Consider the following 24251-nt stretch of genomic DNA (forward strand, 5'->3'; position numbering starts at 1 on the left):
CCAGATTGCTCCAGAGTAAGCACCACTGTCTATATATTGAATCTAATCAAAGGCTCGTGGCTCACAGTGGGCCAGTTTTTAATGCACTTGGTTTCACTGTGGCACATATTGCACAGATGTTCCCACTGAATTTGAGCAAAAAAGACTTAAGACTTTGTCTGAAATGAATAAACTAACTGTTGAAGTAATTTTAGCAAAAGCAGTAATACGAAAATGAGTTAATGTTCCCATGACCAATGCATCTTCATTTATATCTTTATAAGATTTAACATATGTAGTTGAAAGCCATCGTAAGTTGCAGGAGTGCAAATGGCTTTTTCTCTGTAGCTTTTAAATAACAACATGCTCCATGTACTGTCCCTAAAGGAGCAGGGGCAAAGCTCCAGGTACCTTCCTTTGCACTTTGGTCCAGGCATTAGTTTCCAGCACTAACTGTAACAGCTTTGTTGTCTCTAACCACTGCTGCTGCTTTCGAAGCTGCGGGGGGAAATGCCTGGCTTTCCTCCTACCCTCCCTGTGTCCCAGTGCTGCTCCTCGGAGAGGAGGGAGAGAAGGTGGTGCAGAGGTGACAGCGCTGGCTCTGGGCCAACCAGCGTCTTTCTGTCTCCTTTTTTTTTTTTTATTAAAAGGAAATTGGTCTGGAAGGACTGGGAGGAAGAAATGGAGGGGTGTCACACGAATATGTGTGTAACTTGGTATGGTTGTGTGCAGGTACCGCTGCTATGCATCATGTGGCTGTGTGCATGCTAATGCCCGTCGCTTGTGTTCTCTTCGATGCTCATATGGTTGGAGAAGTAATTATTCCAATCAAGACTACAAAAAAAAAAAAAAAGATAATTTCCATTTTAGATAAGTTGCTTTCTCAGAAAAGCTTGTTTGTCACGAACACGTGTAAAATCCTACTCCGCTGATGTAATTGAAATTTCTGCCATGTTCTTCATTTAGGCTAGGCGTTTACTCGGGGTTCCTGTAGTATTAAGGGGCAGAGATTATCTTGCAGCAAATGTCCCATTCTGCTCTTTGATGGCATTCTGGTTCTCCACTGTGGTGAGTAGATCATGGGGGGAGCAGGGAGATAACATTAAAACTCTTGGATGTTTGTCATTTCATTGAATCAATGAGAAGACCTAATTAGTAATTGAAAAGAGAATTAAAATTTGACAGGCTGCTAAGTTTTGTATAGCACATTGTCATTCTTTTCCAATAATACTTTTTTTTTTTAAATTATTCATGACTCTTTTTTGGCCTTTTTTTCTTTTCTGCCTTCCTGCATCTGATTGCTCTTTTTAATTCTTATTTTCTAATGCGTTGAATTTTTCTTCATCTGTTGTTGACACCCTATTTCATTCTTTTGTCTCCTTGTTTACATTTTCTGCTTTTCCTCGATAGGTCTCATACTCTGAATCTTTCCTGCACAATCTCATATTGGGTACTCATTAATTTCCCGTGAATTGTTCCCTTCAGGTATTCAATGCTTGCTTCTACAATTGTTCTTGATCCTTCTTTGTTTCTTTCATGTTATACTAGAATCAAGACTGGTCATTATCCCTATCTGCCAAAATAGTTTTCTGAGACCCTTGTACTGTCAAGTAGAAACAAAGGTGAGCATGTATTTCGGTGTGCATAACAAGGCTAGAAATGAATTACAAGTGTGAAAGATAAAATCTTCCTCTTGACTCCAAGAGACCCAGATTTCTTTTGAGTTCTTTATTTAGACAGCCTTGTTATTTCTGATTATCTGTATTCAGATCATCATTTCCGTTTCCCCACATTAATACGTTGTCAACTTAGGTCTTGTTTTCTGATCAATGAAAAAGTCCAGATAACATGGATGAAAACTCCCATTTAGTCCAAATGGGAGGGAAATTGGTCTTAGTGAGACTAATAGAAAATATTTGAAGCACCACACAGATCTTAACAAGCTAACATGTCGCATTAACTCAAGAGGAAACAGATTGAACCACAAACTGCAAAGGACTTCCTGAGCATCTGAGGCCTTTTTCAAAGACATTTGTTTTATTTATAGTGTATGTTACCTCAGTATGTTTCTAAACAGACAAGGAAGAGGAATTAGAGTCATAAGAGTACAGAAACGTGCTTGAAATTTAGCATGAAAAGCTTCATACTGCGTTCCATCCTGTTTCACAACAGTTGCTGTAAAGCATCTGGAGAAGAGAAAGGATTAAGCCCTGGGTCTTGAACGATGCGCTCATACTTGCGCAGTGAGTAGCAGGGTGCTGTCTGCATCTGAGATTGGTGGTGGACTTCTGTTCCTGCTTCTGCAAATGGTTGCTTTCTGACCTTAAACAATTTCCTTGGGGCTGAATTAAAATAGGGAAGGAAGTGTCAAGCTGCAAAGTCATAACGTGGACTTTGGATATACTTGGCTTTTTCTGGAGGGGAAAACACAGCCTTGAGTATGTGCCTCACCTCATTATGCAATGGAAAGGAGGAAGCAGGTGCCGTAACAGACCTGCCAGTGTGCCAGACAGAGCCCCACAAGACCCAGAAAACTCAGGGTCACCGTTCTCCAGTGTGGCCTGGCAGGAGGTCCAAACTCCAGTTTCTTGGAAAAGTTACAAGCCACTAGGTTAGAGAACACCCTAAGACTGGAGAGTAGTCTGGTAGTGCGGTTGGTATGGTTGTGGTTTTGGTTTGTTTTTTTTTTTCGTGGTGGTGGTTGGTTGGGGTTGGTTTGTTGGTTGGTTGGTTTGGGTTGGTTTTTTTTCCAGAAATACATTCCCACATCTGTGTAGTATTCTGGCCATGAGGCTCTTCTATAGAAGAGCCTGTTTCCATATTTTTGACTGAAAGCCGTGGTCATCTCTCTGTCCTGTAAGCACGTGGCCTTTTAGATGTACCTCTGGGAGACCACCTTCTGAACTTTCCCCCTTTTGAACCCCTGCTCTGCGGACCTCAGGGTGGTGTGGCGGGGCTGAGATACGGAGCATTGATTAGACTGAATTTCATTCGTGATGCCAGAAGGGCTGCAGATGCCTGGGCAGTTTCCCTGGCCTAAATTTAAACACCTCTATAGAGTCCCTGTGAGGCATCTAAGCCAAACCTCTTACCTTGGTCTTCCCACATGTAAAGTGGAGCAATTATTGAAAACTAGATACTTCACACAAATGTGGGGTGGTCCCCTCTGCTGCTTTGTGGATTCAGTATGCTGTATATGTTGCTACAAACATCACTTGCAAACTAACCATAGTTCATTTGTTCTTAATAGCCACATCTCAAACGATGTGAGGTATTGTTCCCTCTTGATTTCTAATACTTAGCGTGGAAGAGAGCAGAGATGTTAATTTATAAAATAAAATCAAGCATAGTCATTCTTTATGCTCTCAAAATCTAGTAAGAAACAAAGGTTTACCTTCTGATTTTCTCTTTATAGGATTTTGACAAAAGTGATATTCCTTAGACTGAACTTTTCTACATTATCAATATGACTTTTCAAGGTCTTGCACTCTTTCATACACTAAACTACAGTAACATGGCCTTGGGACCATCAATAGCAACTGGGACCACTTTATCACCAGTCTTTCTTGTTATTTACTACGTAAAATCTTTACCCAGAGGATGTGGACTACTTCTACAGGGACTATTGCAATTCGTGATGTCTCTAACCCTTGCTTATTTTGGAACGTGTCAAAAGACTGTTAAAAATACTGTGAAAAAGCCTAGGCACCAAAAATCAGAATGTTTCTGTCTTGCTTTACTACGTACTGACTGAATCTGCAAAATAAATACCTTCAGGAGCCATATGAAAAAAATTGTGAACCTGAGTTGGGCTCTGTTAAGGCCTTGTGGAAAGGCTTTCCTTCCATCATGCCTTTTTGCCAGTTAAGACATTAGTAGAAAAAATTTGATAAACAAGGTGTGAAAGCAGAACAAATGAGTATGGTCCTGCTCCTGCTAACCTTTGCTGAAAGGTTGATGTGAGCTTGCTTTGGGGCAAGGTTGTCTGCCTGTGCATATATGACAGGGAGAGAAGGTATGGGGTCTATACTGGGGTGCTGTAGCAGCTCCACCCTGCTGGGTAGCTCCCACTTAACTCTTTTCTCACCAGCTAACTTAATTTGATTTACTGACATTCCTAGGTACCCTTTAAATGTGGCATCATGGTCAGTTTGGGATTCTACTTTCTGGATTTTTGTTTTCTTGAATGACGTACAGGCAGACCCAAGTGTCTCTGAAGTGAATAGTGGTTTGGGGTACCCCAATTTTTGGATGATCAACTCAAGCAACTGATTTTTTTTGAAGGATAGGGGCTTATCAGCAATCCACCTCAAAGAGCTTCACAAAGTGAGTGGTTGTAATCTAATTCTGAGGCAGCATGTTTATACAAAAAGCCATACTCCATGTCACAGCAGGATTATCATTTGGCTCATTCCTGGAGACTTACTCACTGTTAAGATTCGGGAGGGGGACACCAGAAACAACACACGCGATCTACCAAAGCAGCAAGCTCTTCTGTTATATGAGGAACTAGAACAGACTGCAGCTTTGAAGTCATACAAACGTTTCCTCTAGAGATGTAGCAATGTGTGAAGTATAGCAGATCCCAATTTTTGACCAGGACTCTTATATTTATACATCTACCCGGAAGGAATTTTGACTGGTTTGCTCTTATGTTTGCAAAACATAAGTAGGATGTACTTAAGTATTTTTTTATTATTTATGGTGGTAGTTATAATTTCTGGGTTGGATATTCTTTAACATTCAGTGAGGAGCTAAATTTACATCCTTGGCCAGTTGTCACACATTGCTACATATTAAAACTATTTGTCAGATGAGCATTGATATGAACAGAACAAGTCCCTTGCTCAGAGTAGCCCTGCTCATGCCAAAGCTGTGCCTTAGCTTCAGGAAACCCAATATAATTAAATGCCAATAGAAATTGTTCACTCGGCAATAGCTCAAGCACTTTATTGCAGTGAGGCCTTGATTTCTTTCATGCCAATGTAATGTTAGAGCAGCACTTGATTTATCCTGAATTTACAGGACTGTGACAGATCATAATCTAGTTCCTGGGCATTAGAATACTTCCCTGAAAAATAAGAGGAGTGTAGTTCACTTTTTATAATTATACTGTTGGTTTTATAGCTAATAGAATGTTCTCCATATGTAATTCTGAGTATAGTCCTGTGGGAGCTGGATAGTTAATATTAGGCAAAATTAAAACCACTAGAAAGGCAAAAAGCCTGAGTCCACTTTATGAAGAACATAGGGCAGTACTGCATACATAATATGAATGGGAAAATTCCCTGCTTTGTAGATTCAGTAGGATGTATATATTTCCAAATGTGATTTTGTTGTTTGTTTTTTTTTTTTTAATAAGAAAATAAATCCTCTCATTCTCAAGCTACATTTCAGAGATGGTAGGATTTTTTTACTGTTTTCCTCTTTTTCTTCAACCCTCCTCACACCCAACATTATAGCTATAGTCTTGAATCTAAACAGTACTCTTTGGATTTTTGTACTTGGATTTAGTGTTATTGAATAAAACCCCACAATATTCCCAGTGAGAAGCAAACAGAAGATGCAGTATCTCAAGCTGCAGTGTAATTTGGTTACTGAAGATTCTGATGTGCATCTGCTTGGTTAAGCAATAAGGATATTTATTCTAATGCATAAACCAGGTGGTAAGTGAAGCAAATGTCTTGTATACAAAAATCTTTACACTGTTATGTACTTATTTCAGAATAAAGGAATTTGCACATTACTCAGCTGTTTGTTCTTCCAGAAGATTCAGCAGCACTTCTCTTACAGAGTTCAGTGCTAGATACAATAAATTTATATTCATCAGCTTCATTGTGCAAAATTGTACAGATATGGCAGTTAAAATAGTGTGATAGTGCTGAGCAATTAGTTTCTCATTTGCTTAACTGAGGATGGGATTCAAGCTTCATGTTCTGAGTGCCTTTCAATCTGGTGTGTATATGATTAATGTTGGTGAGTCACTTCTGATGGGAATTTTAGGTTTTTCTCACATGACAAGATAGGGAGACTTTCTGCTCCTCCTACCACCAGTTTAAAAGCACTGCAAAAGACAGAAAGGAGGAGGTAATTTTTCAGATTTTCAGAGTTGCACCCTATTAAAGGAAGTGAGGAGATAGCCAGCCCATTGGCATTTGCTGCACAGGTGTCTGCAAACCAACTAGGACAGCTGAGATTGGAATAAAAGTGTAAGTAGATTGTTACTCTCTTGAGAAACCAGCTATTCTCACTCTTTATTTAAATTCAGAATTTACCTGGGAAGACTAGTCCAGAAGAAGGGGAAGGAGGATTTGGAAGGTAAATCATGAAGTGAATCCTGTAGGGGTTTGTCATAGGAACTAGCAGAGCTCTGGAGACCTGGTTATCCTTGCCAGAATTAAGCTGGGGAAAATATAATGTTTTATCTACATAGGTTAGCTCAAAAGCTTGCTGTAGCTGAATGTGAAATAATGTAGGCATGTCAGATAACGTAGGCACATCTGTGGAACTTTCCCTGTGATTTTAGAAAATGTTTTTTCTCTGTTTATGTATGTGTGTCTCTGCATAAGGAATATAATATGTAGTTTGATTATGAGATTCAGTTTCCGCAAAATGCATTGAACGGGGCAGAATGGCTTCGGTGTTGAGGAAGTTTAAAGGGCTCCAGTTCACCTGTACCTAGAGGCCAGATACTTGGAAATGCCTAGGCATATAAATGTATGAAAAGTCCTCAGCAGCATTTTGCAGTGTTTAAACAGACTGCTGAGTTAATAACTACTGATGGCAATAGGGCTCGGGCAACTGACTTGCTTCTGTTTTAGAAAGCCCTGCTAGACCTCTGTGTGTAACTTTAGACTACTAAGTAATATTAAAATATGGTCTGATATTTAAATGTATATGCTTAAAGTAAGAAGTCTACCCCACATCATTTGTGACATTGAGTATAGACCTCCTGTGCCTTGTGGTTTTAGCTTATGTGTCCGTATTGTCTGTTTTGTTAAGCTGCAGCTGTAAGATAGGACAGGGCAGGATCACTTGAGGCTAACCTCTGCTACTTGTAGGCAAGTGTATCATATAATTCTTGTCATTATGGTAGTGATAGTCACTATAGAGAACATCACTGACTATTTCGTGACCTCTGTGAATTTAGTCTTGTATCTTCTGTCTAATACCTTTTGGACTAGTATGTATTTCAAAACTGACTCAGCAGAAAGCATATGGCTACAATGAATATAAACGCCAATTATCACGACATTAGTTACGGTGCTGCTGGTTTGGGTTCACGTTATTGTTGGGTTTATATGTCTAATTCATGCTGTTCATGTCATAGAGAAAAAAATGACATTCAATTTGTATTACTAGCAGGTTGGAAAAAAAAAATTAACTCTTGGGGGAAAAAAAGATTATTGTCAAACCACACAGTGCCAACACTTTAGAAGGTGACTTCCATAAAAAAAAAAAAAAACTTGAGAATGGTTCTGTAATTTATTGTATCAGAGATTGACTCCTTCCCTTCTTCTGTCCTCCGTTCCTCACAGCTCTTGGAGGTCTGTTTGCTTTTCAGAGGTATAATGGCATTTTCTGTGTGGCTGAAAAAGCTTATTTCTGCCCTAGGCTGAGAGCAGGAAGAGGATGCATGGTCTGGTAGTGCGCTGCTAATGTGCTGAGCTGAACACCGAGGGAGAAAACAGGTCTTTACAAAGATATAAAATCTTTTCATTTTATAACCTCTTCATTAGTTCTAACGTTTGTTTTCAGTATTCTCTGTAGTCATTTTTTGTTTTCTGAAGAAATCTATAGCTTCTTCACATATTGCTTTACGCTGTTGGTTTTCATAATTCATTTTTGATTGAAAATCTCCTGCTACAGACAGAAGATGTTCAGGTCAAGCTCCTGGCTGCTATTAAATGCGCACTAAATACTAAGCATGCATGCTGGGTGGGTATTTGCACTTATTCATCAAGCAAGGATAAACTGTTAGCAACCATGCAAAGAATTGCTAAATATTCTGTAAGGCTGCCATCTCTGAGTTCAGACGGTACATAGACCGTGGCTCTGAATAGATTTTTAAAAAGGCAAGACCAGAGGAAAAGTTAGGAGTGGGTAAAGAAAAGCAGAGCTTTGTACGTGTGGGCGAGGAGGAGAGTGTTTCTCCTGTACTCTGGCTTATCTCTTCCCTTCTCCATATGGCCTTTTCCCTATTTCCCATGCATCTCCGTCACACAAGGTTTGGAGCGACCCTTCTGTTGCTCTCCGTTGCACTCTGGGGAATAGCATGTGGATCAGGAGGGGTCAGTTAGCGATGACACTTACTGGGGATCAGCCAGCACAGGGCCACCTCTGGACTAGGTTTGCACCATGGGCTGCTGTCGTTGAATTCACAGCTGTTGCCACGCAGCCTGCTAAAGGACATCCACCCACTGCGCCCTGATGGCATCTTAAGATCCCCACAGTGCATTCTTGCAGCCATTCTAACTGAATGGCACGTGGAAAAATACACCTTTTTGATCATCAGCTCTAACTGTAACACCTACAAACTGCTGTGACAGCCACTTTCTAAATACCCGGAGTAGAACATAATGTTTTTGTTATTCTTCTGAAAAGGGATCGGAAAAAATGACTTGGTACATTGCTTTCTCTGAATTCCCATTTTCTGTACAGCAGTCTGAGCCTGTGCACAGACACCTTTGTTTTTATGGTGTACCTTTTCAAATCTACATATCCTCTGAATACACAAAGGAAATTTATCTTTCTGCCTTTTTTTCACATCATCCTATGTATTATATAAGGAATGTTGAGAAAGCAATTATAAAAGGAAGATTGAATAGCAGATCTTGTTTTGCCAGCCACTTGCAAAGCTTAGAGTCAGGTCTGTTTTCATCCTGGCTGTTATTTCCCGTGTGATGCTGAAGGGGCATGAAGAGCCTTTCTAGCATTCACCATTTTTGTCAACTCTTGATTTGTTGAATGGGCAGCTCCTCTAACAGTGGTTCCAAATATTTTGTGATTTTGTGCCTGATGGCGTGATGTAGCTCTAACGGTGATCCCAGTGGGAACAGATGAGGAGAAGAGTCTGTAAATTCCCATTAAGCTGTAGTCACATCTGCCAGGTTTCTGAAGGCCAGCCATTGCTCTTGCTGGTCTAGTGAAGATAGGAATGCCTTTAGCTGGTGGCTTGTAGGAGGCTCCCTTGGGGGCTCAGAAGTATCTGGTGAATCAAAGAAGGGCAGCCACAGCTGCGGGAAAATGTGGGCTCTTTTAAGATGCCTGTAGGAAACTCAATACAGATCAAGGCAACCGGATAAGTAAAATGGTAATATCTTATTTTTTATTTTTTGAAATGTCGCTTCTCTATGCTGTCCATCGAGCTCCATTTACTAATCTTCAAAAAAGGATTATGCTGCATAGTAAATGGTCAGTGTACAACACTTAAAAATAACTAAGTGATGCCATCTACTGTCTTAAAATCTTATTAAATATTACATTTGATGACTGAATTGTTATCCTAAGAAGAAATGGGAAGAGCCTACACTGAGTATAATGTCAGAGCTGTGACATGCTATATGATCCGTATCAAAGTTATGCAATCTAAGTATTGACTGTGATTAAATACAGTAGACTGTAGAATGTCAGAAGGAAACGTGATGCTAGTGTCAATCCAAAATAACTCCTCGGTGAAGCTACTTTGCAAATAACTAGAGATTTTTTTTCAGGTTGCTTTGTTTTTTATATTTCTGAGAGGAAGATGTAGAATCCTGTGGAATAGAGGGTAGGTTGGAAGGACGTGGCACACCATCCCTTTAAAATGTATGTTTATTAAAATTTGTTTGTTGTAATGTGAAGAATGTCGCTACATACCTATATTTAGTACAACTTGTTATCCACAATGACATTTAGGTGCTTTGTGGTAAGAGTTAACCTGACTTGGACTTCAAAGAAGTTGAGAACCACGTTTGTGTAAGATATTACTCAAAGAGAATTCAACCATCATCTCGGAAAGGTAGAACAGATGAAATTTAGCTTAGTATATACATTCAACTGTTAAATGTTATGAAGTGAAGTTGACTATGGACTACTATGTTCAGCCTTGAAATGGTAGCTCATTCAGAGAATATGGAATGGTTATTTATTTCACATATGTATATGCATTGTTAGGTTGGTTGGGGTTTTGACAGCAGGAGGTAAGGATGTATTTTCTTCAGATGCAGCTATGCCAGGCTGCAGTTCACAGGTTGCCACTGAATAAGCCCAGTGAAAAGTTGTAGGCTGATCTGAAGGTTCTGCAGTCAGCAGTGTTTAGCAGGTGTAAAGGGGTGCGAAACCAGAGAGACAGGATTTAACTCTTTATCCCTTTGTTCTCTCTTTTTGTAATGGTCTGTGAAGCACCAAGATAACCTCAGTTTCCTGTACTCTGTTTTCACCTTAGTGAAAATAGTCTGAAATCTGTGAAGTAGACTATAGGTTCCAGTATTGCAGCGACTTGTAACTTCTTTTTTCTGATTTTATATGCCTTATTTAGTGTGGCATGAATAAGAGTATGTTTGGACATAAATGTATGTAGAACCACAGTCTGATAATGAAATATGTAACTTCTTGTGGTTGTTGGTTTGTTTGGTGGGTTTGGTTTTTGTCCGTCCCCCCCCCCCCCCGCCCCCCCCGAAGTATCAAAACTGCAGTGATATGTATTTCTGCTTTCATGTTAAAAGATACACAATCTGTACTTTATTATGCTTTTACGTAGCTTAATTTTCATGGCAAACCTCATGCAATTTGTAAATATCCATTTTCAGATCTAGTACACTAGAACTCTCCTATTCAAACACTATAAATAACAGAAATCCTTCAATTGCTTCCTCCCTGAGTACTTGGGAGCATGTCCACAAGATTCACAAATGACCAAACCAACAGCAAATTAATTCCACAAGTAATGATCCCTAGAAAAGTCTTATTTTCCAGCTGCCTTTTAAATTAAAAGGTCTGCAAATGAGTGTAGTTCAGTCCATGCTTTGGCAGAGAGGAAACTATGCATGTTTTTACATCCTTCTTGTAGCTTGCCATACCTCTTTGTTTTAAATTTCTGTAAAATTCCTTCCTCTGCAGCCAGACTGTCCAATCTGGAGCATCCGGAAATCATGAGATGGATTGAAAAATATAGAGGTAGATTTAAAAAATATGTACTTGTCACTTCTTTTGATTTTTGTTTTCTAAACATTCACATATTTCCAAACTTCTCTGCACAACTCTGAGGGCTCAAACCCTGTTTTAAGAGGCAAAATAAGATGTGAAATTGAGATTTCCATGTAATCATGGGTTGGGCTTAAAAACAGAGGAGCTTCACTGCAGTTCACTGAGTTTGCTGCAAAATGGCAAAGTGTCCATCAACCAAAAGCTGTGACAGTATAGAACTGTGATGCACTTACATGCAAATCTGCTGTTGCTAATGTAGCCCCAAGTGGGCATGAACTGTAAACTGTGTGTTAGGCCTTAACTGGGATAGTCTCCAAACAAATGGGGGGGGGGAGGACGTAATTTGTATAATAGAATCTGTGAGTTCCTATTGTATTTCCAGGGCAAATGTTAGAGTATCAAAACAACAATGTGAGGAAATGTTATGCCCTTGGCTGTAGAAAACCTTACCTGAAGGCAACAGTAGATTTAAATAAAGCTCTTGATAAAAGCAGGAGATTTTATTCCTCATGAAAACTCAAGGAACTCTTGAGAGGATGTTTCAAAGAAGTTGAAAAAAATATACTCGATGTTCTAATTAGCACATCCTTCTCAGGGAATGATGACTGGCTGTTAGCAAAGATTTTCTGGAAGTGTCTAGGCTTTTGGATAACGCGTGTCTTCCACCGCTCCAGGCTGGCTGTATGTAAAACTGAACTGCTTCGTATCTCCAAGATAATGCAGTGTTAGGGTGGCCAGAGTGCTCGTCATTCTGTAAGGTGGTGTGGACAGTGGGGTATGGATTAAAGGTACAGATGATGGGGAGGAATGACCAAGAGGCAGACAAGATGGTAGAATGAAAGAATAAAAGGAAAACCAGGCTGTCAAAATTGGCCTCTCTTCAGTCTGCCCACCAAGGCTTTCTTACGCTATGCTAATCTTGACAATAACAAAGTACTTCATAAATTCCAAATGTAAATGCAAAGGATTTCTTTCTCTCATTCCCTGGTGCAGTTTTACTTTTATGACTCTTGTTTTCCAGCTGAGTGCTATTTCCAGGGAAGCCAATTCATGCATTTTAGAAGTGAGCAGTGCTTCGGGAACTCTAAGATCTGACTGAAAAAATACAAAACCTCAAGTGAAGTAGTCATGAAGACCTAGAAATGCAAGGAGCCATGCATATGATCAGTATTCATCGCCATTCTTGCTATTCCTATTACAGGAACAGAAGCACAATACCTCATCTGCTTTTTGGTTTTGATGCTGAATTGCCAGAGAATGTCTGATTCTGAGTGTAAATTCCAAATTATCAGCAGCTTTTCTTAGACTTTGAAGTGCTACTCTGAGCACTGTGTCATGGGACAGGGCTGCTTTGTCTTGCTGCAAACCTCAGGTCTGTCTGAAAGACATCATCAGGGCAAACTTGCTGCGGTCTAACACCTGGCAGGAAGACGACCGAGTTGAACGTGGTTGAAAATCATTATTTTTTTATCTTTGAGCAGTAATGCTCATTGCAGAATTTTGATCTCTGAACTGGAAAAAGTCATCTGTAACGGACGTATGTACTAGGTGCCAAAATGCAGTTTCTCTGGTAACTAGCAACAAAAGTGCAGCAGTAGTATAGGGGATGCTTAGATTACATGCTTGGCTGAATAAATAACTGGTCAGGATCAGGGGGAAGATTGCTGGGTCAAAACATTTTTTTCTCTTTTCTGTTTTCTTTCTCAGTGCGATACCAGAATATTTAATTTTACACACAGTGTTTCTCTGCAGCCCGAGGTTTGGGTGATGAATACCAGCTTTTCAAGAGAGTCTGGTGCTTGTGGGGTAGGTTGCAAGTCTAGTGTAAGATTTTATTGACTTGGAAGGATTTTCTTTAGTCCCTTCCGCATTATCCTGTTTTATTACCTCAGGTTATTTCTATAAGCCTGCTTTGTGAAAATTCTGTTGCATCGAGTTTCCTTATATGACGTAACAATTTAAATAAATACACTGGTGTGATACTTTAGATCAAAGTTAGGATTCAGTCTATACTTGAGATGATTTGCAGTTTAAAAAAGAGTTCCATGCATAGTTTTTTGTCAGTTTAGAAAATAATAGAGTTATTTCCACTCACTAGGCCAAGCAGATAGAGATATTAGGCCAATAAGCCACATTTGCTTGTTTTTTTAAAGTATAAATCTTGCATTAAGATAACTTTTTGCGCTTGTTAGAGTGAAACTCAGGCAGCTGTGACTTTTAAATAACATTAGATATTCTTCTGAGGAGCAATAATACTTTTTCCAGTTCAATAATTTTCTATTGTTTCCTTTCCTTTTGCTTCTTGCTTGAATTTCATGACACAGTAAAACACTAGCTTGTTTGGAATTAAGCAAATATATCTACAGGCACTCTTACTTCCTTACTCTCTTAAACTGGGTGTAGTAAAAAGAGGATGATTGCCTGAGTTGTACTGTTCTTTCCTTTCCTTTCCTTCCCTGCAACATTGCAAAATATATCAATAGTTCAGCAGTGTATGCGCGGTTGCTTTTAAGGGGTGGGTGGTAGGGAATCGCCTTTGGCTGCAGCATTTAATTCATCTGGTTTGTATGTGCCATGCTTTATAGGAGCCATTAACAGTAGCTCTTTGGAGAGTATAAATTACAAGTAACTGGGTATTTATAAAGTTTCAGAAAATGTCCTTCAATGCATTGTGTATTGTAAGGTATTTCTTAAAGTGTTTAAGTAGTTGCTGTTGTTTGTTAAATTGCCAAGCATTTACTTGTAGTTTGTATCATCAGATCTCGACTCTGTCCAGCATTGGTAGTTCCCACTTGTAATGCTTTTGAGTTTGGGACTTGCATGTGTGCTGTGGAATATAAAGGCCAGGGATGGACAGTGGCGGTGGTGGGGTGCCTTGGGGAAGGAGTTAGAGCTGATGTATGCCATCAGCTTAAGGGGGGCGGGAGGGGAGAAGTAGTCACAAACCAAACCAAAAACCTACCCTGTTAAATTTAGACTCACTTTCTCTATTTCTAGTTGCACTGGCGTTTTCGAGCATAATCTCTTTTTGTCGTCTGTATAGTGTCTTTTGCTCACTGTTAAGCTACTTGCCAAATCTACAACGTGCTGGAAGACTGGAAGAGGGACAGTTAAGCAGCGTGCTGGCTATGACAGGAGAAGCATCAAGTAGATCCAGGTGGCGTCAGTTCAGGCTTTAGCAGCTTGGTAACTTTAGCAGTTTTGACTTGCAGATCTGTCCTCATATCTACAGTATCATAACTTAAAATTTTGGGAAGAGAAGATAAAAAGCAATTAATCTTTTGTCTCTCCACAGTACTAACTTTCTAATGGCATATTTAGAGCTGCTAGTAAGAGCAGCCTAAAGAAGTTTGGTGGTATTAAGCATAGAATAATTTATAATTTAATATTATAAATTTAAATTGGTCTACCTATGATATGATCAGATGGCCACAGCCTTAGTTTATTATGTGATACAGGGTGTGTATGCAGAATTAACACCCTGCTGTGAGAGAACGGGTCTTTAACATCCCAGATCATTGCATGATAAATCTTCCTGCCGCAGCCCTTGCTGTCCCTGCGCTCTCTCTCATTTCAGTCACTTCAGGTTTGCGAAGGCTCACTGGCAGAGTGGAATTTTAGATTCCTGCTGACCCAGGATCTTGAGGGAAATGTAGAGTCCCCAAATGTGGGAACAGAACCTGCAAGAATCTGTAAACTTGGCCACAGAGAGAAAATGACCACATCCATTAAAACATGAGATAATATATCTCCCACGCACTGAAAAAAAAAAAGCAACCCAAAATGCAAAACCAGACTATGTGAAAGCATTATCTAGTACGTCTAAAAACAGCTCTGTATGTGTTTCTATTTTAAGATTATTTACCATAAATTGATGTTATCTAGCACTACATGTCTCCACTGAGGGAATGTCATCCTGAGTGCACAGAACATGCACACTGACTTGAAAGAATAAACAACTGTTCTTGGCCATTTTCTCTGAAAAGCGAAGAGAGGGAAGAGGGAATGCAATTTCCTTTGCTACCTTTAAGTCCTTCCCCAGGTCGAGCATGTGTCATAAGCAAGCAAACAAGCAAAAAGAATTTTTTTTATTGGAACAAACAGGGGAAAGGTTGAGCTAAAGCCTTGCAGGCATCTCAGCTTCTGAAACCTCTTGCCTCTTTGCATCACAAATACTCCTAATGTTCAGGATTTTGCACTGTATGATGCCCACCTGGAAACCTCTCAATGGTACTTCTCTGCTAAGCCTTGGGGTGAGTGGCCTTCTTGGGGAGCTGCATGGGTACGAATCTCCTTGCTGAAATCCCGAAGGTTGAGGGTGGATGAAAAACAGTCAACACAATACCCTGGTCTTAGTAAGCACCATGGTTCCTACTTTTCCAGTTTCCCTTGCACCTGGCAAGGGCACAGAGGCTATTTTTGAGCTGTCTAGACTATTATTCTAAAAAGAATCTCTTCTTTTTCCTTTTCTGGTTATTGGTCATCAGGAAGAAGGGAGGTAGCAAGTCTATTTGTGAATTTGCCCACATGCTGAGCCCACAATAAATGTTTTACAAAGAATGTTTATAGAACTGTTGCAAGAGCACATCTCTTCAAGAGCTAGGCATTTATAAAACTGATTGCACGCAGTTTAATCAGTCCAGAAGGCTGACTACCAAAGTAAATTTTTACATGACATTTTGTATTAAGTTAAAATCTGCCCCCCTCGCCCCCCGTTTAGCTTTAAAAAGTTTATACATGGACACAAAGACAAATGCAAATGTGCAGCTGAGTCATTTAAAGTTCACATTTCTGATAATTGATTATTGGAATTATTGATTATTCCAATGACTGATTATTTCTCCTGTGGGCACAGCTTGTTTGCTCTGTTGGCTTCCTGACTCTTTAGGTGAGACCCTTCACGTTAGAGACAGATGGTGGGACAGGTGAATAACTCAGCAGGCATCAGTGTATCTGCCCGCTGGCTCTGAAATGCGGCTGGAAGGATGCTGCTGTGCTTCTCACTGTTTCCCTCTTGGCTGCTCTTTCCTGTTGCCACTGAAAATCTTGCTACTGCTTCTCTTTTCTTCTGAAGATGCTTTTCCCTACTGTTGACTTTTCCTTTTTTTTTTCTTTTTTTTTTTTTCCTTCTTTTTTTTTTTTCCTTCTCCCCCCAGAGAAGAATTTAGGAGTGTTCTAGATTTGTTATGTGAGAGTATATATGTGTTCATACATTCAGAACTATGAAAGGTTGGTTATGAAATGCAATAGCTTTTTAGACAATCTGATACAGTAAAAGAGAGAACCCTTCTCACAAACGTGACCCTGTTGTCAGCTGAGACCATCATAGCTTTTCATTACATGGGGTTGCTTCATCAAAGCTAACTGGGGTTGGAAGTCACTGTGGATTGCTGCTTTCCGGGTACTCAGAAACCTCTTGGAGTTGATTTGTGCTAGCATGGAAAATCTAACTAAAATGACAGTAATCATCCAGTTCTGAACAGAACAGGGAGACAGTGGTAGATGGCGTTGGCTGGGGACATGATAAATAGAACACCTTCTTGCTTTTCCCCCAAGCTTTGCCTGTCACGTTGGCTGGTAGAGCCTCACTCTTTTCTTCTGCTGTCCCCTCTGCTCAGCTGTGTCCAGCTGCTGCTCTTCTTGTTCCTGCTCTGGCAGGGTGTTTACAGACAGACCAGACTCTGCTCCGCTGTCTCTGCTGATAGCTCTGTCTGATGGAATTGGTCATGTTTAGACAGGAAATTTAGCTCAAGTGTAATGCTAGGCTAGTGTGTCTCAGAACTTGCCTGCTTCATGGCTTCTGAGATTAGTGAGTCTTGCATAGAAACTCATGGCATGTCTCCAGCCAGATGTGAAAAATGCTCTAAAATTTTATTCCTTGCAGCAGAGACTGTTATTATTACTACTACTATTATTGTTAAGCGTTTGGACAACCCACTTGTAATGACCTGATCCATGACAGTAATTCAGATAGTAACTATAACTTCAATAGCAATTGAAATGTGAAGAGCAGTAGGTACCAACAGCAGCTAAGAGCCCAAAGGGGAAGGGAATAACTGGGAAAATATTACTCCTTTAAACATTTACAGATGTATTTTGTATAACATGCTATATATATATATATGTATATGCAGACATAGTTTAACAAACCCTTATTTTTGTACAGATCACGTTAACTGTGAGTTAATCCAATGTCCATTCGGGGTGACTTGGTTACAGACAAGCAACTGAAATAGCAGTTTTGCCTAAGTTTTAAAAATAATGTTATTTCTGGAAATAAGCTTGTTGCTCATTTCTCACAAGCAGCTATTTTTCTGATGCTCTGGTGCTTATCTGTGTGTGTGCATGTTGGCAAGATAGAGCAATGTTCATGCATCTGACTGGTAAGTTTCTGTTGAATTTTATTTACAATATATTGCTTCTGAGATTCATTTTTAAGCAAAGGCAGGACTTACTATGTATCGTATCTAGATTCACAGTGAATTTAAGACTGCTGGAATCATGCTTAGTTAAGGGCATTTGATAAAGTCATTTCCTCTCTGAACTCTGGAGGATTTCTTCCCAGAACAAAGCTCAGAATATGTTACATTTTTTTTGAGCATGTACATGAACAGGAGTCCACATCCTGACATCACAAGTGACATCACAAGTGACATCACAGCTTGATATTAATTATATGTTAGTATAGTGATGGTGCTGTTTCATCTTCCTTTCTCCTTTCATGTTTAAAAAAGGCTAATCATCCTTGAATATCTCAAGATTGCTTGTCAGTTGTTCATTTCTAATTGCCCACGTTGCTCACCTGGATATTTTCTGCATTGGTCAAATTCTGCATTCAGATAAGCAGGTAACAGTGTTAATTACTCAGTAACATTCTGATAGCTAAGATCTATAAAAGATAGTGAGGGATTTTCCATTTTTTGTGCGCTTTTTTTTGGTTTTGTTTTTTAAGCTGTATTATTCCTTTTGGTTAAATGCATTGAGTCAAACCTAGTTCAGAAATGTCTCCAAGACCGTATCTTCTCCTTCTATTCCAAGCCTACTGTCCTCTCTCTGCCCTTTCTCCTCCTAACTGTCAACCTATTTGCCACCAGATTCACATTCTGCAACTCAGTTGTGCTGCTCTTTTGTCTTTTCCAGGGCTTGTGACGGAGCCTTCCATTGCATGACCAGCAGTGTTTCCATCACAGTAACAAAGTGTAGGCATTTCTCCATGGGTAAATAGCCAGTGATTTGGTGGGTGACACCAACATCTTGGTCGTGGGACGGGAACGTGCCTAGTTTAGGATGGGGTGGGTGCTGAGGCAGCCCCTGCTTTGTGACCGGGCACTCCACGTGCTTACCTGTGCAGGTGTGCGCTACGGACTCAGTGGGGAAGGAGCTGGCACTTTGTCATGTAAAAGGTGTTCCCACCAGCCATGTGGCTGAGAAGGGACTGTGGAGCCTCCAGAAGACAGAGCAGCTTTAAAAAAAACAGGGTGAGTAATCCAGGCAAACGTTTGGGCAGGCTGGATCCCGGCTGTTGTAGCTTGAGCTTCCCTGCTCTTCCATGCAGTATTACAAACATGGGCAAATCCATACATAAATGTCATGGTATAACAGAAGCTATAGTCAGCCTTCTGTCTTCTCACAGTACCAAATTAAATTTGACTGGGGAAATTCTCTGTTGATTAAGACTGATATTTGGGAACTGATATTATAGTTACGTCCTAACCATAGCTCAGAGCTGGATTCCTTCCTCTAAAGAGAAAGAATTGACTTAATTCACCATTACTGTTCTTTAGTTCTTCAATAAATATTCAAGATCTTGCAGTCTCACAGTGGTTTCCTCCATCATAATGTTGACTTTATTATTAAAATGTGATTATACTGCACTTTTTTTTTTTTTTTTTAATTCTGGAAGTTCCTGATAAACACTTCTATATTCTAATGGCAATTGATGTCTGCAAGAGGATGTCTGTCAGACTTCATATGCATGCTACTCTGCTTGCAACTACAAAAATGCTTTCTTTTGATTGCAGCTATATTCTTTACTATAAAAATTCTTAAGCTGGTAAGGGGTGGGTGTTTTCGTTTTTTGTGTTTTTGTTGCCCACCCCTCCCCCTGACTGCCTCTGAAGGAGATGGAGTAGAAGCTATTTGTGCAATTGCAGTGCATCACCTTGAAAGAACAGTAGCTCCTCATATAAATGGAGAGAATGAGAATCCAAAGAATGAAAGAAAAAAAAAATCCGTATTTCTCAAGAAATTGATTTACTTTGCTTTTTTGGTACCAGCACAGGTGGTCACGCAGGAAAATCGGTCCTGGTTTAAGCTTTATTATGTTTCCTTGCCCTGTCCTGAAGCTGTTTACTCCTCTTTAATGCTGTAAAACGTTTTGGTTAGAAACCTTAAAAAAAAAAAACAAACAAAAAAAAACCCAAAAAGAATAACCTAAAGGCTTGTGCTATAGTGTATGACTCATCTTACTTTTTTTGGGAGGAGGAACTTGCTGTATCCTGGTACATATTCAGAAGTAGCCAAGCTACCAGGCTGAGACATTTGAGGGTTTTTTTTCCCTCCTTCTATCAGACCAAACTTCCTGTCTCAGGAAATGAGTATGAACTTCTTTCTCTCTCCCTTAGACCCTGTTTTTTTTCATCTGAAGGGAGCTGAGTTTCTAGTAATCAGCTCTAGGAGTGGGATATGGGGGTAAGAGGTCTTTTTTGGTTTGTAGCTAAAGCAGAACTCAGAAGAAAATGTTATCGAATATTTTCTTGTTCTGAAGAACAGGTTCACTTTGTTATTTACAGGCAGACTGAGATAATATCTCAAATTAAAAATGGGAAGTTTTAAAAACATCAAAGAGAAGTATTTTAAAATCTACCTCTGTAGCCAAGTTAGGTGGTTCCTCTTCCACAACTTATAATTTCTGTTTTTAAAGTGTCACCTTGTTTATATGTGGGTAAAACTTGGCTTGAATATGTGTCCCTTTACAATAACTTTTAGTGAAATACTCTAATATTTGATGAAGCAGAGCTACTTGTACATTATCATTATTCTAAAACAAAAGAATTCAGATTAAATAGGAGTGGTACTGAAAGTAAGATAATCTTACAACAGAAAATACTACTGGAGCAGCAAAAATGGGTGACACAACTCATAGTATAACATGAAACAGAAAGCTGTAGATAATAGAGGAAGTATTTAAGGGTATGTTAAGATGCCTCTTAATGGCTGGTGCTGTCAGCTGGCTATCATTTAAAATGCTATATTTGAAGAGGTTTGTGTAATCTGCACAATTTTGTATAGGAATAATAAAAACAGTTAAAGTGTAATACTAGCTATGTTTCACTTTTTTGTGGGGTGTTTTAGTGTTTGGTTTTTGGGGGGGCGTTGATTTGGGGTTTTCTGTTGGTTTGTTTGTTTGTTTTTTACAATGGGCTGGAGTCCCAAATGCTGTCTAGGCTGTCTAGGCATGAGCTAGAGCTATCAACCACTGCAAGAATTGTCACTCAGGGCGGCTTAAGTAACACCCAAATGCTCATATCCTATAGAACATCCCACTCTTGAGGTAGAGCCTTAGTAATCAGCAGAAAGTGCTGAACACTGATGAGCAAAGACATTTCCCATTTTGTATGGCTGTGGCAAGGAGAACGCATCTTCCTGTAATCCTTGGATTTAGTCAAATTATGATGAACCGTCTCTGTCTATGTAGCATGCATAATTTGCATTTTGTGCTTGTGTCTCTTGTGAGCGTACAGCACACGTAAGCTTGTCCCAGAGCTGAAACTTGAATATATGTGCAAGCAGTCAGTGAGCAGCATTCTGAAAGTCCTTTCTCCCAAACATATGCAAGATGAGTCACAGACAAACGAAGATGGAATGTGAATACAAAGGCAGAAAGGATCCAGGTGGTATCAGCCCATATGTCATTCTAGCAGGGAAGGTGCGTGTTTGTACATTCTGCTGGAGCAGTTTAATATCTGCCTGCAGCTGTATGACCTATACTTTATGCCTGTTGCAGACAATGCACCATAATGAGTAGTGTGAATGCTTCCACTTCTCTCTTAAAGTAGATCGATGAGGTGACTTGAACCAACTGAAGAACGAAGCATAGATGTTAAATCACAGCTAGCTCAACTATGATTTACCAGCTGTGAAGTGGTGATGAATTTCTAGGGTCAGTAACTTCTCAATCCAGTCCACCCACATCTGTGAAAGCATGCCTGCATATGGCTTCTTAACAGCATGGATATTTTTCATGTTTAGGATGAAGATCCCTGGTGAGATTCCCCACTGATCTTAGCTGGTGAATTAACAGGATGGAATTGCTTGCTTTGCTTCATAGTTAAGCAACCTGTAGCTGATGAGACCCTACTCTGTCGCACCGTTTTCGGGTGTAAATCTCACAGTTCTGGTTTGGGAACCTTCATGCAAATTACAGCAGCCCTCGTTTATAGCTCTGCAGTTCTTTCTTTCAGCCCTAAGTCTGGCACTCAAAATGTCGCAAGGTGGCCTCCAGCTGCTGGCTGTGGTGTGTTTCTTCATTCTGTGCAGAAGATCTACAGATGCAAAGTGGTGGTAAAAAGCAAATGGTATCTTGCATCTCCTTCAGGAGTGTTTGTTAGCATAGCAGCCTGAGGCTTGTCATGCAAGTGCATGAGTCTGGGTAAATGACAGGGTACCATGGAAATTGGGATGTGGTGAAAGAGAAGCAGTATCAGTAGAAGTGTGAAAGGGAGACCGAGCAGAGGAAGACAAAGCTGCTTAGAGTGTCTGCTCAGACACAAGATGCGAAAGAGAGACCAGAAGAACAACTAGGGTATGGGAACAGTCCGACAATCTCTTAAGTGCAGCAAAAAAATGTCAGCGGGTCTGGGATTTTTGATAGGAAGATCAGCCACCAATACCTACTTTCAGCTGCTGTTCTTGGTGGGCAGAGCTGGGCATGAGCAGGGGCAGCCGTCAGCGCTCCTCACTTTAATTGCAGGGAGTGATTGCTGTCAGCTTGGGGAACGGATCGGTTCAATGCTTGCAGTGCAAACTGGTGGTTGTGTGTCTCTGCTCCCAGGAGTGAAGTGACCTTGTTTATGCTGTGTAGCTGGGCCAGTGTGCAGCTGTTTCTACTGTAAATGCTCACAGAAAGCTGGTTTCAGGGTATGCTTGTGCATATTACTTTGCAATTAATTTTGTATGGACACACACGCTAACCCCTCCTCCCATAGTTACCCAAGTGCTTTCTGCTGCTGTAGGCAGGGCAAGTTCTTTGTACATTTTCGGTTCATTTTTGCCCTGACAAAGAAACACGTGGGTTGGTAGAAAGGAACGAAGGTGATGCTTATGGCACTGAAGAAACAAAATGCAAGGTGAAGTGACTGGGTAGGTGGGACCTTTCTAGAAGAACCAAAAAGAATTTTATGTGGAACCATTAATCCCCCAGTTTACAAGACACTTCACAGGAAAATTATGATAAAAGTACTATGGTAGGAAAAGCTAAGTATATCTAAGTCTGAAATGTTTTTGGAAGGGTGGAATTTGTATATATTCCTGAATACAATCTGTGCAATACTGCGATGCTCTCTTTCCTAGGCAGCAATTAAGAATAATCATACCATTAGTTAAGAGAACAGATTTGTTTGCGTTAGTAGTTTCTAAACCCAGAAACATTTAGGCATGAAAATATTTTAAGTCTAAAATTCTGGTTAGAAATAGAATGGAGCTGCTGGGGATTGAGAGAGGTAAGAAGGTGGGTAGGACCTCTCTTTTACTGTACAAACAATCCTGCCCGGGGTAGTGTCCTTGAACATGCAAGAGCTTCCCAGGGATCTTTGCTTATCATTTATATTGGCATGCTGCACGAAGGGGAGGGACGTGTTTTCACTTTCTCATGAGATTTTCTTCAGTAGTGTATGACTTGTCGTTTCTGACAGCTTTCTCAAGGGCTCTTTTTATGCTAATGGTTTCCTCTCTTTTTGTTTGTTTGTTTGTTTTGTTTTAGCCTATTCAAATCTGTCCAGTGGAGGAGAATTTCAGCCAGTTGAAAGAAGGCTTGTTCTCCTTGGTGACAGAGCAGGGATCCCCTAGGAATGACCGAAGTGGTGGTTGTGGAGAGGGGTTGTCTCTTTAGGCGTTGGGTAGGAGACCTGTCTTTGACTTTGCCTTTCCCGACCTAGAGATGTTGCAACGTGTGTTATGTGATGTTGTCCCCATTGCGTGTGCCTTTCCCATGAGGGAAGGAATGAGAGAGGGAGTGACACCTGACGGACGTGTAGGCATTTTGCTTAATGCTGGAAGATGTTGTGATGAAATAAGCTGCATGGAGTAACGTTCTTCATAATGCAGAGAAAGAAGGTGGAAAAAGGAAGAGGGGAAAGGAAAAAAAAAGGTAGAGGCGGGGGGGGGGGGGGGGGGAGAATTTTAACGATTTCAGGTAATTGTCTCTACAGAAGCGTACCTTGCAGCAAAAGCCCTGCGAAGGATTCGTCAGCTCCTTGGAGAGCCTCTTTCTTTTTAAACAACACGAAAGTGCCAGAAACCTGTCCTCTGGATGGGAGAGGACTGCGTTATATGTGAGTGTTTTGGATAAGTTCTGTATCTTGGAGGAAGAGGAACCAGAGTGTGGTTTGACAGTTGCTACAGCAACTAACGTTTTTTTAATGGAAGGCAAGAATAAATGATGGTATAAAGTCTTGTGTAACTGACGTACCTTCCCCCGCTTCCTGCCAATTTTCCAGTATATTAAAACAATAAGTAATTTATGAGTTCGGCTGAGAAATGGCTCTTCGTTTGCCCAGCTCAGCCACATTTGCGAGACTGCATGATCTTTATGGAGACAGCAGAGAAGAAATCATTTACATACCAGAAAGCAAGGATTCAAGCATCTCTGAAAAGTATACTTTTCAAGGGATAAATGCATTCCTTCTTCTGCCTGAAGAAATTTTGTTAGATGTGGATATCACTGGGCTGAGCCTTCTTCATCTCGTAGCTTCCTTTCTTCTCATTCTCTCCCTTCCTCCCCGCCGTGATTATTTTTTTTCAAAATTGTTTAAACTCTCTTTGGTTACCGTGGAATTATTTTTTAATGTAGGAATGATGATGTATTA

The 24251-nt window shown here is 40.2% G+C and overlaps 1 protein-coding gene across 6 annotated transcripts in view; it reads left to right on the forward strand.

The window, feature by feature from the left end:
- Positions 1-24251, forward strand: part of ARHGAP6 (Rho GTPase activating protein 6) — a 339711-nt gene that overhangs the window by 203600 nt on the left and 111860 nt on the right. The window contains exon 1 of one of the 6 annotated variants that reach the window (XM_069770407.1): positions 6060-6188. The exons of the other annotated variants lie outside the window; for them this stretch is intronic. The gene's annotated coding sequence lies outside the window, so the exon portion shown is untranslated. Of the gene's footprint in view, positions 1-6059; positions 6189-24251 lie in introns of those variants that run through there. 6 annotated transcript variants of the gene reach the window in all.

This window comes from Haliaeetus albicilla, chromosome 25 (genome assembly GCF_947461875.1).
Source record: "Haliaeetus albicilla chromosome 25, bHalAlb1.1, whole genome shotgun sequence".
NCBI lineage: Eukaryota > Metazoa > Chordata > Aves > Accipitriformes > Accipitridae > Haliaeetus > Haliaeetus albicilla.